Here is a 19,363-nt window from a genome sequence, read left to right as displayed (position 1 = left end):
AATAGGTTTCTGGTCTCAGTCTTATCATCAGGAGCCCCACCTATTTGGTAGGCAAGAGACCCTACCACGGACAGCATCCATGTGGAGGTGTGAATTTTGGATCGTGAATGGAAATATATGGAACTGGCACATGACTCCAGTTCCTGGAAAAGCAGTCAGGAGGAGACAGTCCTGAGGACTTTAAGAATGCCTGGCCTTTGTTCCAGGAATGCCTGGTACACAATGGGAGTCCAATGATATTTTCCTTGAAATACCATGTCATCAGACCCGTGTATCAGAACTCCCAGGTCTTGATCTCTGAAATGAGGCAGAGCGCACAACTGCTTCACATTCCACTTCTCCCACTCAGTTCTTCAGTGAATATTTTATGTAGCAAATCATAAGAGAAACAGATCAAATAAATATACTCTGGGGAACTCAGTTGGGAACACAGAGGGCATTATGGTAGCACAAAGGAAGTGCCTCAGCCTCTGAGGGAAGAGCATTCAGTCACTGGCCCTGGCAGGAGGGTATTTGGTGGGTTCCACAACATCAAGGAGGCCAGTTAGCCCATCTGCTTTGTTGCCAGAATTTCTCCTGTAAAAGTGGTTACCCAGGTAACATGATGAAATATCCTTTAGCTTATCTTGATGCTTTCTTACAAGGAGGTCTCTCTTTGTCCCCTGATGCTATGAGAACCTATGACTAGAGTATTAGAGTACTCAACCCAACTCCAACCCTAATCTCTCTACACAGTTCCAGGCAAGACATTTCAACTGCTTTCATGAACTCTCTCCACTTGGATCACCAGCTGGTTCCTCCAGATCTACATGTCCACAAAGAATTTATCATCCTTCCTACCACCAACACACCTGTCCATCCAGCTCCTCTTCCTGGAATACTTTCTTTGACAATAGCTCATTATTACTGAGGCCTTGAGGCTCACAACCTCAGAGTCACCTTTGTTCCCCCTGGCCTGGCATTTCATGTGTATTCAAGAGTGCAGACCAGATAGCCAGTAGTCGGTGCTCTCAAGATGGCCCTCACCAAAGTATTCAACGGGATCAGCCACATAAGTGGGCAACATTCTCTGGCTATTGTAATCAAGTCTCCATTACAATCTAAAGGAAAAGATTTCTTCTTTTCCTCCTCTTTGACTCATCTGCAACATGGCTGGTTTTTACCTGAAAACGTCTATTGAGCTAAAATCTAGAGAAACCAGCCACTTTCAGATGAACTACCATGATTAATGCAATGTGAACAAATCATTTTAAATGCAATGAAAACATTTGAGTGCAAATGCTTATGTGTCACTACACTTTTATTGAAACCAGTTGGGTTCCCCTGAGCTGTTCCTATTATGCCTCGAGTTTCTAAACTATTTTGTCTTTCTTTGATTCCAGGTACTAAAGTGATGTGAAGTCTGCCGTATTTTGTCAGTGCTATTCAAGGATTCGCCAGCAAACCATGTCATTCCTTATTTCATTATCTCCATCATATTTCGAAGACAAAGCTCACCAGTACTGCTTTTGAAAGCATTCCCTTTTCAATTTCATGTACCCTCGTGGACCTCAGTATTCAAGCTTAAATATTTGCCAATTCTGATTAATTGGAAAATAAGTACTTCATACAATGGTAAGAAATAATTTATTAAATATAATTGAATAAATTCAGTTTTAGAGTTAAGACTTCATTTTAACTCTAGCTAGGATACAGATTACCTAATTAACAGTTAAGAAAAACTAACATATAGCATTAACAAAATATCCATGAAATAAATTATTAGTCTTTGCTCTCAAACCATTTTCCATATGTAATACTTGAACAAGCAGCAATATAAAGAATTAAACAAGTTATCCCTTGTCCAAGGATTGCTGACTCTTGACATTTATTTAATGTCAGCTACAGATTAAGAAATATATTCAATGTATTTGCCTCTAAATGTTTTCTTTGTTCTGGGCCAGCATGCTTGTCAAAATTTTATACACCCTGGCAGGGGTGAGAACAATCATCTCTGTGTAGCAACTGGTTTAAATGGATGACACTGTCCGAAACTGTAAGAGACCTGGCATGCTGGGCTCCAGGTGTTGCCCAGCAGCACCAAGGGCTGAAGGATCTGATATCTGGGTAAATTTGTGGCATATTCATGACTGAAAAGCTTCAGTCTAAAAAGTGGGAAAGCAATAATAGTGATCCCAAACTCAGCGGTGGAATTAAACTATGTTCCAAAGCATTTCTTAGCCATGAGAGCTCACTTCCCCTTGTTTTCTTCATTTTCCAAAAAAGGCTAATAAATCCCACCTCATAGGGTTAGGTAATCCCTGTAAAGCGCTTGGAATTGTGCCTGATCCACAGTGGGAGCTCTGAAGAGGTTAGCTGTTACCTTATATTTAAGCCCCAGAACTATCCCCAAAATGCAGACTTTTTTGAGTAAGCCAGATCAGTTGCTGTGAGTAGAGAGGTACTGGGCTTCCCAGGAGATAAGGAGCCAATCACTAGAGAAAAGGCTACATTGTTACTATGGCAATCTCCCTGCTCTGCTCTTAAGAGCAGAGTCATGGGTAAACTAGACTGGCGGAAGTTTTTCCAAGGAAAAACTCTAGACATGTAATGGAAGGCAATGAGCAAACAGAATCCAGCTTACAGGATTTACAGCACTGATCCCTATTTCACAAAGGACTCTATTTCTACAAAAAAGAAAATATCATTTAAGCTATTTATTATTTTGATCATACCAGTATTTCCTCATTAAGAGCCTATGCTAACATGGGCTTTACAACACAATAACTATTATGAAAATTTTATAAATTTGAATGCAAATTTAATGAAGTCAAGAAATAATTTTACTTACCTTTAAAGGAGTGATAATTTATAAATTAAATATAATGCTTGTTAATATAAAGTATTAATACTAAACATTAAAACTGATTATCAAAGTTTACATTTACATGTAATTAGCATCATTTAGTCAATTAATATGTTCTATAGCAGAGAAAAGAATTAAATTAGAACTTTATTTCCTACCAAATAAAACACATGATTGATATCTGCAATCTGTTGAGAACTATTTTGAGTTTATATTTTAATCTATGGAGAATTTGTTACAAATTTTTTTTTTGCAAAATTACAAAATAATTCTACTCTGGGATAATATAAATATCAAGAATCATAAAAAAAAGAAAATTCATGATGGATATTTACAACATTAAGTTATAAAAGCACATGGACAGAAATACTAGAAAAATACATTTGTTGTCGTCATTTCTAATGACAGAGTCTATGTATCTGAAGCAAGCACTGTGTGCTTAATAGGATTTATTCAAATCTGCCTTGAATGAATCACAAATATTTCAGTAATTTCTTGTTAGTATTGGTTGTATTTTTACTCTCTCTTTACATATATGTGTATATGTATATGTGTGTATATATGTATATGTACATATTATATATATATATAATATATATACCTAGAAATATGTATATTTCTACACATATAAATATAATATATATTTTTAATTGAAAAAAATAAAAGCATTTTAGAATGAAAAACTTAAAATACAATGACCAAAGCCCACTGGAAATACACAACATCTGCCTTTTACTGAATTACACTTATTGTCATAGAGGAAAAAATCAGCAAATGAAATTTATATCTAAAACAAAGGGACAATATTTAAATTATTAACATGATCTATATAAATTATTGCTACATTTTATTATACATACTCAGAAATCATTTAGAGAAATTTAATACTTTTGATTGTTTGAAATCTGTTTAATTAATATGAATTTCTAGTACTATAAAGAATGTTTACAGTTTAAAAATAATGTATATAATAATTTATATAATAATTTATAATAATGTTTAAAATACTATTAATAATATTTTCAGGGTATTTGATATATTTTCTCCTCATTTCTAAAAATCTGGGCCTATGCATCTAATACAGCCTCCCCTTTCAAGAAATGTGAAAATTTCTATCAAACAGTAATTTTTTAAAATAAACATTTGAGGTCTTGGGGGTGTAGCTCAGTAGTAGAGTGCTTATCTTAGCATGCACAAGGTCCTGGTTTTGATTCCCAGTATCACAAGATAAAGAAAAATACTGAAACTTAAAAAGTAAAATTTGAACTATTGAAAATAAAAGCAAGAAAATTAACTTCTAAATCCTAATGACCATATTCATTATACTAACTCTATAAAATCCCTGAATTAATTTCTTAAAAAAAAATACAGGAGGTTTCTATCAAATTCACAAGAAATTGATGTTTGTTTTCAGTAATCTAAAAAAAGCAGGATCCTCATGTAACATATTTGTGAGCGATAAATTATATCTCCTAGTATTTCTTTTTTTAATATTTATTTTTTAGTTATAGGTGGACATAATATCTTTATTTTATTTTTATGTGGTGCTGAGGATCGAACCCAGTGCCTTACGAATGGTAGATGAGCACTCCACCTCTGAGCCTCAACCCCAGCCCCATCTCCTGGTATTTCTATCATATGTGAAAATTGAAAAATAATTTAGTGTTAACACTTTTAAGTAATTTTTTAAATTCAGTAAAGTAAGCAAATAGTATTCCACTATTCACAATATTAATTTTACTATTTGGTAAGTGAATAAATACTTAGAGGGTATATACTAGGTGCCAGGCATTTTACTACATTCTGACTATAAAGTAATGAACAGGACAGAGAAAAAAACAAATGATTCTGAGAAGACAGTGTGTTAAAAATAAAAGAATTAAGTGTAGTTTAGCATGTATCTCTAAGACTCTGTGAAATGTTTTATTTCTATATACTTGCTTCATCTGAGCCCTAACTAGAGTTTTTTGCTAGTCTACTCCAAGAAAGCTAAGAAAGGCAACCATGCATGGGCTACTGACTAGGAAGATAGACTTTCTCTAGTTGGTTTTTTCTTTTGTTCTGTGTAATGGTGTTATGGTTTGGATATGAGGTACCCCAACCAAAGCTCCTATATGAATGCAGAAATGTTCAGAGGTGAAATGATTAGATTATGAGAGTTGTGACCTAATCAGTGAATCAATCCATTTGATGGAATATTAATTTGAAAGGACTCCTGGACTAGGTGGTGACTGTTGGCCCATGGGCCATGGGGGGAAGGAGGTGAGTCCCTGGTGATGTGCCTCTGGGGATTACATGCTGACCCTGGCTCACTCTCATTCTCTCTCTCTCTCTCTCTCAATCTCTCTCTCCCAGTTGCAAGGAGCAGAGCAGCTTTCTTCTACCATATCCTCCTGCCATGACATTCTTCCTTACTTGGGCCAGAGTAATGAAGTCAGCCTACCATGGACTGAACCTCTGAAACCATGAGCCAAAATAAACTTTTCTTCCTCTAAGTTGTTTTTGTGAGGTATTTTGGTCACAGCAATGAAAAGCTAATACAAATGATAATTATCATTCAAGTAAACCAATAACCTACCACTACTGATTTCATTATTACATGCTGGAAGATTAGGAGACAAGAACTCTGATTGTATTTACAAAGTAAGAAGAATCAAAATGAAAACTTAGGGAAAAGTGAGGGTCAAAGACTGTTTATTGAAGGCTTTCCTGTTAATGACAGCTTGGACAGAACTCTTTCTATTAAACCAATAGATCAAGTAAGATTCCCCACATCTTTCCACATTGACTCTCAGGAGCTCTCTCAAGACGATCATGGGTAGGATTTATACCAAGTATGTATCTGACAGGACACTGAAACAGAGTCCTTGGAGTCACTATGAATACTTGTACCATTTTCCTAAAACCCTCTCCTTAAATGTCATCAAGAACTCCCTGACTTCATTCCTATTGCTCCTAGGAAGGACTGTTTTCATGCCTACTTAGTTCTGTCTTTTCTTTTCTATGCATCTGTTATTGAGGTGTCCAAAAAGGTATATTACCAATCCTACTCTACAGAATGTCAGCTATTTTTATTTAATTTCCAAACAGAAAACAAAATATTTAAAACCAACCCACCTATTTTTTTTTATCTTTCAAAGACACGAGAATATTTTATGAAAGAGGACTTGAGTGACCACAAACTTATTGTATTTCTTAAGAAAATTCTCAATTATAACTCCCTTTTGATGATTATAGTGTCCCTTAATTAAAATGAGTATAGTCTTCTCCCTTTAATAAGGCAAAAGTTACCTGTTTGTTAACCCAAGAAGCTTCTAATGAGCTCCAGCAGCACTGGAGTAATTCTCAAAGCTCTTTTAAGGAGTGACACTCTTACATGTGTAAACTTAAAACCAGGCCTAGATTTCATCTTCACTGTTTTCAGCTGCTATTATAATGGAGGATGGATGAAAGGGAGGAATGGGCTAGGAAACCTGAGGGGAATTATAATAGAACTATACAATATAATAGAGGGAAATTATATAACAGAATAGAATGGGGCAGAGGAATCCAGCCTTCCCCTTGGCTAAACATGCCATAACCACCTTTAATGCATGTCAGGATATGGAATTGATTAATAATGATTTAAACTTGTCTCATCATAACTGGACTCTTAGCTGCTCTTCCTCTTCTAACTCATCCGATTGTTGGAGGTCCTCAGGGTTTAATTAAGGCCTCTCTTTCTTAACATAGTGATCTCATTCATCACAATGGCTCAATATGCTAACAATTCCTAAGTTTACATTTCTACTTGAGACGTCTATGCTAAGTTTTAGACCTATATTACCAACTGCCTGCTAATATCTCATCTCAATGTGTAATAGTTTTCTCAATAAAAATACATACAAAACAGAACTTTGGAATTTCCTCCTAAACTTATTCCTCTATTCTCCCTTACTACACTAAATGGTTAGCATCCACCTGGTTGCTCAAGCAGAAACAAAATAATTATGGTAATAACTCTTTTTCTTATCCCCCATAACCAATATGTTAAAGAGTTCTGCTAATTATGTCACTCGAATCTACTTTTGAATCAATCGTCACTTGACAAAACTGTTGGTACATTCTAACCAAGACACCTAAAATAGCTTCCTAGCCCTTCCAATCCATTCTCCATATTTACCCAGTTTTATTTTTTAGAAAAATAAGATTTAAATATTTACAAGGAAGTTGCAGAAATATGCAAAGACCTCAGTTTTTCTGAACTTGGTTTCAGGCATCATGATCCCATTTATTATCCCTGAATTCTTGAGTGTTTTCTCTTCTCCCATTAAACCAAGAATTAAATACTAGTATGGTAGTGTCCAATACAGAGGACCAGCTCAAGTTTTTCAATTATCTTAACAATGTCTTTTGTAACTGAAAGATTCAGTCCAGGATCATGTGCTGTACTTGGCTAGACACCTTCGTTCCTGACTTTTAGTATCACTGCTGACATTTTGAAATTATATGCCAGTTATTTTCTATAATGACCTTCAGTCCGTGTCTGGTGTTTCCTCATGAAAAGATTGAGATGATGTCTTTCTGGCAGAAATTTCATAGATGTGATGTTTCTCTCTCTCTCTCTCTCTCTCTCTCTCTCTCTCTCTCTCTCTCTCTTTGTGTGTGTGTGTGTGCGCGCGCGTGCATCATATCTGTCTGTGTCATTTTAAGTCTTCCAAGAAGTAGATGCCAAGATGGATTCAATACAAAAGAGGTTTACTGAAAGCAAAAGCTGCCTGTTGGAAGAATCCCACTTGAGTCAGGAATGAACAGGCATGAGCACCCCTGGCACACGCAGTGACTAGCTGGGAGCACCCGGGAAAACATGATCTCAGCATTCATGAGGACATTGGTGTCCTCCATGGCAAGACCTCAGGGAGGACCTCTCAGCAGCACACGTCCTGGCCATAGCACAGGCATACACAGTTGCAATTATATCATTTCTGGTAATAGTCACTGGTGGTATTTGCCAGGTTTCTCCACTATACGCATGGTCGTTGCTGAATGGTGAATCATTCTCATTTTTTTCTTTGGTGCTCAGATTGTCAAATTGCTCCAGCAGCCTGACTGAAGTTTTCTCAGAACTCTACCTCCATTAGAGGTTCTCCTTCCTTCTGTCTTTTTAGTTAGACCAGTAGCTAGGTCTAAAGACTCTCCCTGCCTACTTCTGCTTCTTGTCCTTTTTCTGTCACAGATGTTCTCTCAGTGGGGAACCTGTTATGTGCCAGATACTACAATGGACTCTCTCCATATGTCATCTCATTTAATCCTGACAAGATCTTGGAGATAAAGAGGTTATCGTCCTCATTCTATAGGTGAGAAAGTAAAAGCATAAGATTGATTTGCCAAAATTCTCACAGTTAAAAGTGTCTATCTCCTCTATATCTGTGGCCAACTGATTTTTAATAAGTTCCAAAACCGCTCATTGAAGAAAGAATAGTGTCTTCAACAAATGAGAGTGGAACGACTGGATATTCCACACATAAAAGAAGGAGTTTGATCCCTATCTCATACCATATACAGAGAGTAATCCAGAATGGAGTGACAACCTAAATACAAGAATAAAAACTATAAATCACTTAGAAGAAAACATAGGGGTAAATCTTCTTGACTGTAGATTTGGCAATGGATTCTGTGATATGACACCAAAAACACAAGCAACAAAAGAAATAAATTCATCGAATATTAAAACTTTTCTGCATCAAAGGATATTATCAAAATAGTGAAGTTCCCTAAGGTGGGCTCCTGTATCTTTCTGAGGTATCCTATCATTCCTCTAGTACGTCTTACTTTGGGCCCAAAAAAATAGTTCCAGACTCTAATTGTACTTTTCTTCATCAGGTCCTAGGCTTAGCCATTTCTCCAAAGAGCACTTTGAAACCATTATCCAGGTAATAGGTATTCTCATGTTATTGGCATAGCATTGCTCCTAGGCCCTCTTAGGGAACAGATTTTTTTTAATCTATCTATCTATCTATCATCTATCTAATCTCTACTTAGAAATCCATGAGATTAAAATTCAAGACAACACCAAAAGGTACATTCTAAGTTTCCTGCTTTCTATATCTGTAATTCCTTCCTCTCACAGTGAGAAACACACCTTCCATTTTACTCAGTGTATTTCTTTTTCAGTTCTCATGCACCAAACATCTCATGGCCTGTTAGGTCACCATCCCACCTTCCTTGAACAGCTCCTGACCCTCCCATGGGACATTGTTGCATTTCATCTCAATAAGCTTTAGAAACACCAACATGAACTATAACTCATGTCGTCGTTGGAACAAACAGTTCAATCAATACTGTTCTAATGGAATTTTGTAAAATAGCATAGAAACTTAAGGAAGAAACACAAAATACAGGTGAAATAATAGAAAAAGTGCCAGATAATCTGAAAGACATGAGAAATATCAATTAATTTAATCATTTATTAATAATCACATAGTACCCACTATGTGTCAGGTGCTGTTGTAAGACCATGAGACAATAAAGAGATAATGGACATAAGCCTGAGAACAAAAGAAGTGCTAAATAATTCATAAAATAATTTGCTCATCAGTGATGCCTTTCAATATAATGAAGAATAAAATTTGAATAAAAATTCATCTTGTCAGAGAACAATTGAAAAAGAAAATAATGAAGCAGAGAGCAAAATGAAAACATCTCTTAGGAAATTATTAAATGTTAAGCATGAATCACCCAGCTAAATATAAAACATAAAACTGTAAAACTTTTAGAAAGCAAACACATGAGAAACTATTGATATTTATAATATCTTGGATGAATACCCAGGGAACTGGGTGTAAAAAGCTGAGTGTAAAAAGCTAATCCTCAAAGATAGTACACTGTATGATTTAATCTATACAACATCATTGAAATGATAAAATTATAAAGCACAGATTCACAGTTGCCAGGGATACAGCAGGGACCAGGAGGGACATGAAAGTGGCTATAACAGGGCAACCTACGGGACCATTTCTTGTGGTGATGGAAATGTCCTATATCTACACAGTATCAAGGTTAATGTTCTGGTTGTGATATTGGACTTTAGTGATCTAAGATGTGTACCCTTGAAGACACTGGTAGAGTACATAGTCTTTCCTGTATTTCTTGCAACTGAATGTAAATGTACGATGATCTTAAAGTTAAAAGTTTTTAAAAATAAAGGTGCCATCCAAAACTAATCTATTTAGTCTGGCTATCATATGTATGTGAAAGTACACAAAAAATTTAGACATGTAATATTTAGTAACCAAGTATATGCTTTCTGTAAATATCTTTAGAATATTCAGGACTCTGTGGACAGGAATTAAAGAGTTTCTAAGTACAGGCAGCTGAGTATTTATGGTAAGTTCTGTGAAGATGGAAAATGAATTCAATCTCTACAATAAGTATAAATTTATGGAATTACTGACAGAACAACATAATTATGATTACACCAGAAAGACAAGGAGTATTTCTAATTATTAGGATTACTGAATAATTACTTGGAATAAAACAATCCAATGATTACAAGTAAGACCTTCCTATTTAAGTAATGATGCCAAATGAAGGAACAGAAAACATAACCAAAGAGCATAAGAATTATTTTTCTTTCCTTAAAAGAGAAAAAAAGTATATAGTTACAAATTAATAATTACAATATCATGAAAACTTGTGAATTTTTCAGCTCATTTAAAAATAGGATATTTACCTCCAAAATTTATCAAATAAATTATGTTTATTAGTTGAACAAAAAGTACATCATACAAATAATATCACAATGGAAAAAAGTGAGAGAAGTATAAATTTTTAAATTATAAAGTAAGATAATAAGAATACATACAAAAGTCATAAACTCATTATAAAATGATTAGTATATCAGATAAAAATACAAATAATGCAACAATGTGTTCTTGAAAATGGATAACTAAAAGTAAAAAGGTTTTTAAATGCCAACTAGAAATTAATTTAGGAAAAAAATCCTTTACTTTTTACAGTTTGATTTTCAAATAGATTCATAGCAGGTCTTTGTGTTTTGAACTTGCAATTAGATGATGTGACTTTTAAAGGTTATCTTTTTCTATAACACATTATATAGAAAAAAATTAAAAATAATAGCTTTTATGGCATATTTCCATTATTATCAGTGAAGCAAATGCACAAATATTCTTATATAGTTGTATAGAAAGAGAAAAAACTCCAAAGGCTTTTATACTAAAGTGTTGGGAATGAATTATGTATTTCTGAAAAAAAGGATTGTTAAAATAACCATTAATGTAACTGAAAATGCTACTCAGATATATAAAGGCAATTACACTAAAATGAGATAAAATGGAATATAAAGTGTAATGAACATGCATTTTTGCATTAAGCAATATGTATAATAAAAAAGAAAAAAAATAATTTTAGAAAGGTGAAAGTAAGACTCAAAGTTTCAAGTTGAAAAATTTAAATTAATCCTTGCTTTATTTTTTCATTTTAAATCTTTAATACACCTTTAATTTTTCCAAAAGATGGCTCACTTTCCCATTAAAATTTATCAATATCATCTTTTTATGTAATACATTCTTAGGTACACGTAGGTCTAATTCTAGACATTCTCTTCTGTTCCATTAATCTATTTCTTCTGATATCAATGACTTTACATATTAAATTTTGATACACGAAGTCCCTCTATCAGTTTTTCTTTTTTCTTTTTCCTAAAACATTCCTGAAATTTTCCAACCATTCAGTGTAGATGACCTTTGCATCATTATGTGAACTTACAAACAAGAACAATGCTTTGGAATATTTACTGTAGAGACCAGTGTGATAGGCTAATTTGAAAGTGCTCAGTGTGCAATTTGACCAAGGCATCAACTGGCCTCTCTTACCTTACAGTATGGGCACAGTCCTGCTCACCCATTTCCCGCTGAAAGTTAGAACTGACGTTTACATATGGAACAATCCTCATAAGGACAGCAATGGAGCATATTTTTTTCTTTTTCTTCTGAGGAATATGAAAGAATAAGTGATAAGGAGAAAGGTGATTCTAATTTGATTACAATTTCTAAAATGCTTTATCAATTCTGAAGTTAAATTGACTTCAAGTTAAATCAACAGTTTTCAGCGCACTTGTCATTAGGTCCAAGAAATTCAGTGTACTCAAATGGTACTAAATGACAACAGCTGCATCTAAACAGGCTCATTCCTACTTTTGAGCAGAGAGTAACTCTGGCACCCAACAGAGACATAATTTTAAATCATTCAGTCTCTTATACCTGAGTGAAAATAGCTGGGCCTCTCTTTTACACTGGATCCTCTCTCTACTGCCTACTCTGAGGAAATGGTAATTAACTGTCACTACAGAAAGGGGAGCAGTGAGGAACGAATTCCCATTTCTTAAGTGTCTGTTACTGTTTCTGCACAGTTATTATCACTTAATAACTTTTGGGGGAGGGCAGGTAGCACAAAAATTAAATCAGAAGTCATACTGTCACTTTCCTACCTTTCGAATAACACTTTAATTCAGAACTTTAGGCTAAAGGATTTGTAAAAGCAGTTTCTATAAGTGGTTCAATTTTTCTGTCCAATTATAAGTAAAATGTAATTGTAAAACAGATCCTTTTGATCTGTTTAAATAAATATTATTTTGGTTCTAATTTTGTCTCTAAGTACAAAAGTTTCACAAGCTAAGTGAACATTGATAATTAATCTGCTCCTGAGTGTTAAGTGCGCATTTTAACCCGGGAAGCCTATTATAACCACATGAAACTCCAGAAGTTTCATCATCAATTTGGGGCTTAGACTAACAGTGGAGAAGAGACTAGCTTCTCTCTGACCTTATGTTCTCCTATAAAGCCAAGAGATAAGAAAATGCTTGTATCTGTTACTTAGGAATAACTTTCCTCTTGATTATTTCTAATAAATGTCCCTGTATTTCTAAAGATTGCATTTCTCTTTTGGGGTGAAAATCATATCTACTTTGACATAGGACAAACTTTTCTGAGTGGCACTCTCTTATCTAAGTGGGATCAAAATCACATGTCTTTTTCTCAATGGCAAAAAATTTAAAACTAAAAGATTGAAATATACATATACCTAATAGGTCTACAACTATGTGTTACGATTATATGTGCAACTTTGTAGGACTTGATATTTTTAAAGGATTGCTCCTTAATCTGTAGGACTTGATATTTTTAAAGGATTGCTCCTTAATCAAGTACTACCAAGATAAGTGGTTGTGGATGGGTCTTGTGCTCTGGAGTTAGTTCCTTATCTCACAAAAGCAACTCAGGCTTGATGCTCTGTCCCTTCTTCGACAGGCCTCCTTCTGCCAAAGTGCAGATGGGGCAAGAAGATGCTGTCACTAACTTTCTTTGCTCCTAAGAAATGTCCTCTCTTCATCTTGAGAAAAACTGAGCTGATGATCTTCATTCCTTTCAGCTTTAAAACAGCTTTTTTGAAATTTTCATTTTTAATGAGATAGAATAATGAACACTTCTGTCCCTTCAAATGTTAACTATTTTTATGTATCGAGAATTTCGTTCTTTTCTAGTTATTTTGAAATACATCATAGACTGGTGTACCAAACCTTACTATTAAAACCAAGCCATAGATTGCTGCAACCTAACACTACTGTGCTCTAGAAAACCAGAATTAATTCCTCCTCTGTGTTTTGTTCCTCCTCATTAAACTTCTTTCCACCTGCCCTCCTCATCCCTGGTGACCACTATTCCACTTAGTTCTTCTATAAGATTGACTTTCCAGGTCCCACAAATGAGTGAAAACATGTGGTATTTGTCTTTGTGTCTGGCTTATTCCACTTAACCTAATAAATTTCACTTGACTAGGAACCTTGAAAGGTATATTAGAACATAGAGTAAGTGTTCTATATGCCTTGCAGTCCTCTAAGTATGATCTTGAATCTGGTTCATCCTATGAGCCTTTTGATATTATTTCAGAGATTGAATAAGCAGTAAAGACCAGTCCAAGACTAATTAGAGTTAGAATTACACGTAGCCACAGATACGAACTGGTTGCTTAAAGAGTCATCATTCTGCCTGAGAGTTTTAAGTGCTTATTTGCTACATTTTAAAATAACTTTCCTGGACAGTTTCCATTAATTGCAGATGATTTTTGCATCATTTTGTTAGATTAAAAAGCAAAAGCAAAGCATTTCATTACGAATGAAATGGACCTTAGGAAAATGAGCATAGCCTCCATACTGTATACATATGGAAATTTTTTGGCTAGCACAAAACTATGTAGCTAATTGAGCAACAGACAAAAATAAATTGCATTGTATCATAAATCCCAGCCCAGTTCTCCATTTACTTCTAAATATTGGCATCTTGTGATATAAGCCAAGGGCATTTCAAATCAATGAGCTATAACATAGTAATATAAATTACACGATGGCTCATTTCCCTGAGTATTTAAATGAGCTTCAGTCACTCCATCTTAGCAAAATCCTTTCTCAGTGGCTTTCAGCCATCACTAGGCATCAGAATTAACTGGAGCTCTTCAGAAATAAAGTATCCATGCCCAGGTTCTACCTGGTGACATTATGATTAATAAGTGGTCAGGGCAATTTGGGAAAATTCCCTAAGTCTTTTTAACGTGGAGAACTATATAGTCTTTTATTTTTTCCCCACTCTCCAATTACTGCTTTCTCCTGTTTAGTTCAGTGTGTCTTTTTAAAATTTTAAATGACATAATTAATACGTGAATAAAAGCTTTAAAAGACTTGTAAAACTTAGAGGAAAGGGTAAAAAAATACAAATCCCTTGGAAAAGCATGTCCCTCTCAACTAGCCTCAAGGCTGACTGTATTCTTCCTGCTCCTCCTGCTAAGGTTATTCGGAGTGTCTCCACTGGCAACCTCCACTTCCACAGGTTCCTTCACATCTCAACACACTTCAGCATGGCTTCTAACCTCCTACTTGTCTGTAATGACCAACGTTTGCCTGAATTATCAAGTTCAACGGACTTGCTTAAGTCCTTAATGTCTTCCACCTCTCTGTTGTGTTCTATTCTATTCTATTTCTAGAAACTTTCTTTTTTCCTGCTTGTGGTTCTCCCTCTCAGGCAGCTGTCAGCCTCCTTTGAAGGACTCTTCTCATCCCTGGTTCTATTCTTAGTCACCTTTATTCTCATGTGGTACCAAATCCATACTGAAACCTTCACATACTAAGTGTGTTGAAGAGTTCCAAACCTCTACCGCCAGTCCCTACTTCTTCTTGAGTTTCGGATCCATAAATCCATTTACCCGAGTGTCTCTTGATCTCCATGTCACAGAGATATTTCAAACTCAATATTGTCTCCCTACCACCAAACTGCTCCTACTTACGTCACCTTCCATACTGGAAACCAAGGAGCCATCAGAGCCTCTTCCCTCATTTGCTAGTCTACGTCTTATACTTGCCAAATGTATTTTCTATACCTCTCAAGTATATATATTTCTATACCTTTCTGTATTTATTATTGTGTCTTACTTCTGACCTTCATTTCTTTCCTAATTCATCTGTAGGTGGTAGACTTGACTCTCTTCAATTCCTTCAAACTGCCGAGTGTGATTTTAAATGAAGCACCTATTGTTACTTCAAATTTTCTTTTCCATAAATATAAAACATACTTCAGTCAGATGAGGTGGTGTATGCCTGTAATTCCAGCTACTAGCGAGGGTGAGGCAAGAGGATCACAAGTTTGAAGCTAGCCTTGGCAATTTGGTGAGACCCTTTTTCAAAATAGAGATGTAGCTCAGTGGTGGAACACCCATGTTTCAATTCCCAGTAATGCAACAAGCAAAATACTCAACTCATCCTTCTTGATATTGCATATGGAACCATTCATACCCCACTACATAATCTAAATGTAGTTCTCCAGCTTCAGTTGAATAATACTCCCCCGCACACACACACTTCCTTGTATGTTCTAGCTGTTCTGAACCTTTTACCATGCTTTCTTGGGCTTTTGTCTTTGAATGCCCTTCCTCCTCTTCTTTTGGTCTGCATTTATCCTCCCAATTTCAATTCAGCAATCACTAACTGTGGCATACTTTCCAACGCTGGTCCATCCCCCTCCCATCCCAGTGATTTCTGTCCTTGCCACCACTCCTGTTTCTACTTTATCCTTCCTTCTGGGGCCAGAGCGTAAACCTTTATCATGGACCTGCTCACACTGTACTGCTATTGTATCTTTGCTTTCTACCTTCCTCACCAAGTGGGAATTCCTCTTGTCTCATTCCTATTTCTGTCAACCCAAGTCTAGCAAGTGCTTGATATCTAGCTGATTTTCTCTACTTACTGACAAAAATGACTGAGTGAATGGAAATTCAGAAAATTTAAATATTACTTTTCTCACTAACATAAGGGAAAAACTATGCTGACAAGAGAAAAACTGGGCATCAAACAAGAATGCAATAAGTTTAGCATCAACTGTTTATGAGGGAAAGAACTTGTATAACTCAAATGATACAAATTCAAATGAATCTAAGTTACATGTTTAAGAAATTTAAAAAGCTTCTGATGGAGGTAGAAGTTAAGGGTGGGGGGGGGCAGGTAACAGTACTGACTGGAAAACTCCTATATTAAACAACAAAATAAGTTTGTTTGTACAAAATTTTTGCCTTTTACCTCATTTCTTTTTTTGGTCAGAGATCCCTTTGAGCACCATGGTTTCTACCTACAAAATGCAAAACCAAGATAATAATGATTTCTCTAAACATTCTTTTCACTAATTATTGTTCATGCTGGAGGATTTCTATATTGGCCTTTTACCCTGTAAGTCCTGAGTGCTTGTCCTTTTATTTATATGTCTAATTTCACTGCATGTTCTGTAAAGACAGGAGCCAGGTAAAAGTTCTGTCCTTCTCTGCCCTGTCAAATATTCAAAGTGCTTCTTAGCTCCTGAGATGGATTGGGGTAATAATAGCTAACACTCATGTGTACTTACTACCTACCATGCATTACTCTCAGCATCCAACCTTTTTCTCACAATTACCCATGGTAGCTATTACTGCCCAGATGAGGAAACTGAAGCACAGAGGGATTAAGTAACTGAACTTCTCAGGATTATGTTATCTAAGACACTGGAACACTGGCAATTGGTTGGCCTTCTTTAGTACTGCACTGCTTTACCTCAAGTACTTAGCAGATTGCCTATCAATTTTTTTTTTTTTTTTTTAATTGTTTTCTTCCGGTGCTGGGGAGAGAATCCAGGGCCTTGAACATGGTAGGTGGGCAAAGCACTATACCATTGAGCTACACCTCCAAACCAACTGGGCTGTTTTAACAGAGGCTGACTTCTACCATGCCAATAAAAGGAAAATAGCTCCATTTTATTTAAAAACTATGATTTTTCTTCCTTTCCTTTTTTTGGCTTCATTGCTTTTAGTCTGCTGTTCATTCCATCTACATCAGCCTCCATTCCACCTTTTCATTACCACTAAAGTAATATATCTTACACTAGTCAGTTTCCTTCCATATTTTTATCTATACTCAGTTAATCCTACATGGGGGTGATGCAGACACACACACACACCAAGGAGATGGGACTTTTCTCAGAAATGCAATACTTTCAAAATTTTTGCATCTTGTTTCTTTCACAGAACAATGACTTCTAGAAATCCCTCTAACTCACTGGTATACATTTAGTGCATCCTTCCTAATGGTTACTCACTCATTCATCCACAGTAGAGATATATCATAATTGTCAAACCACTCTCCTCATGAACTGTGTTCACTTTCTTCCCAGTTGTTTAACTCTCAACATAATGCTGTCTTTAATACATGGTAACCCACTAGAAATACCAGTGGGGAAGCCAGGGGTGGTGGTACATGCCTGTAATCCCAGAAACTTGGGAGGCTGAGGCAAGAGGATCACAAGTTTGAGGCCAACCTCGGCAACTTAGAGAGACCCCAAGCAACTCAGTGAAAAAATATAAAAGGGCTGGGGATGTGGCTCAATGGTTAAGCACCCCTGGGTTCAATCCTTGGTACATACATACAGACAGATAGATAGATAAATTCCAGTGGGGAATGAGGAGCAGTAGGCTGAGTTTCTGGAAAGAAGCATCTTTGCATCTGGTCTTCCTGAATTCTTGGGCAGCAGAAGTTTTTCATCTTTTCCTCTGCCAGTTTGGGTCAGGGAAAATGACACATGTTGGTGGGGCCAATAACAAATTTCCCTTCAGGAGCCCATGGATTTGAAAGTCAAAGCCTTCTTGGCATCTGTGAGTCTTGTCTCTTTGCCCATCAACAATAGCCAACCCACTAGGAGCAATCCCTGTCCTGATTTTCTCTGTCAAGATCCCACTTGAAAGTAAGGCCTCTGGCTGGGGTTGTGGCCCAGTGGTAGAGCGCTTGCCTAGCACGTGCAGGGTGTGGGATTAGACCCTCAACACCACATAAAAATAAAATAAAGGTATTGTGTTGAACTATAACTAAAAACAAAATTTTTTTTTTTTTTTAAAGAAAGTAAGTAAGGCCTCATCCATACCCAGTAGCCAAATGGAGGGAAAAAAGAAAGATACTCTCAGGTTCAATGTTCCCAGAATCTACTCCATGTTCACCTAATAATTTAATGCACTGCTACAAAACCTACCTAAAACACTGATGCCAAACAAAGCTGTTCTACTACATATTTAAAGTGGGAAGATGATGACACAAAACCAGGTACTTCATTTAAAATCAGAGTAACAAACTGAGAACATTTAATATTCCCTATCTACCTGTCAAGGTGAACTTAGGATGGGACTCTAAGAGATAAAAAGTATTGAACAGGTCATGCTTCAAAACAGTGATACAGAAAATGATTTCATTAGTAACCAACACAGAATCAAGGAGTTCTCTGTGGCCTTTACTACGTTATCTTAATGATGAATTTTACGTATTCTAGGATAAATATCCTTAAAGTATATCATTATACTTCTATACCCACTCTAAGAATTTTATAATTTACAAATTATTCTTTTGGTTTAGTACATATTCAATGTACTTTTCTATTCAACATTACTGCATATTTTATGATGTTCAAATTTCCTACCCAGCACACTACCTTACAGAATACCCAGTCACTTTTTAAGACAGTGGAATTAGTAATTATTCATTCTAGATAATCAACTTTGTTAAAATTTGGCAGAATGATTAAACATAGTTACCATATACAAATACCTTGTTTAACATTACCATGAACATAATGCTATGCTTAAAAATGTTCAGTATTAAAGTCATAATTATTACACACGTTCTCCATACTTAAGAGTGCTGACATGCACTCTAGATCAACCAAGGAGGTTGTACTAGACAAGTACAAGACAGTACAAGACAGTACTGCAGCCTTGGATGACGGGCACACTGCAATGACCACATGCTTCTCTAAAGAGGACACCATTGCACCACCCCAGCTGGAGGCAGTCTGCAGCATGAGGTTACTCCTCTGTTTTGGCAGGCAGTTCTGACCTCAAATGGATAACAAAAGGCGGGCAACGATATTGGATCTGATACAAATAAGCCAAATAGTATTATTCTGGTTGCTA

The 19,363-nt window shown here is 35.8% G+C and overlaps 1 long non-coding RNA gene across 1 annotated transcript in view; it reads right to left on the bottom strand.

The window, feature by feature from the left end:
- The window catches only part of LOC139702123 (uncharacterized), a 36,283-nt gene extending 24,461 nt beyond the window's left edge, over window positions 1-11,822 (bottom strand). Inside the window, exon 1 of the long non-coding RNA XR_011704724.1 lies at window positions 11,719-11,822. This is a non-coding gene — a long non-coding RNA (uncharacterized lncRNA). The remainder of the gene's footprint in view (window positions 1-11,718) is intronic.
- Between the last annotated feature and the right edge of the window lie 7,541 nt (window positions 11,823-19,363).

The sequence above is a fragment of the Marmota flaviventris genome, chromosome 15, assembly GCF_047511675.1.
Source record: "Marmota flaviventris isolate mMarFla1 chromosome 15, mMarFla1.hap1, whole genome shotgun sequence".
NCBI lineage: Eukaryota > Metazoa > Chordata > Mammalia > Rodentia > Sciuridae > Marmota > Marmota flaviventris.
This window is presented reverse-complemented; position numbering and strand designations above follow the sequence as displayed.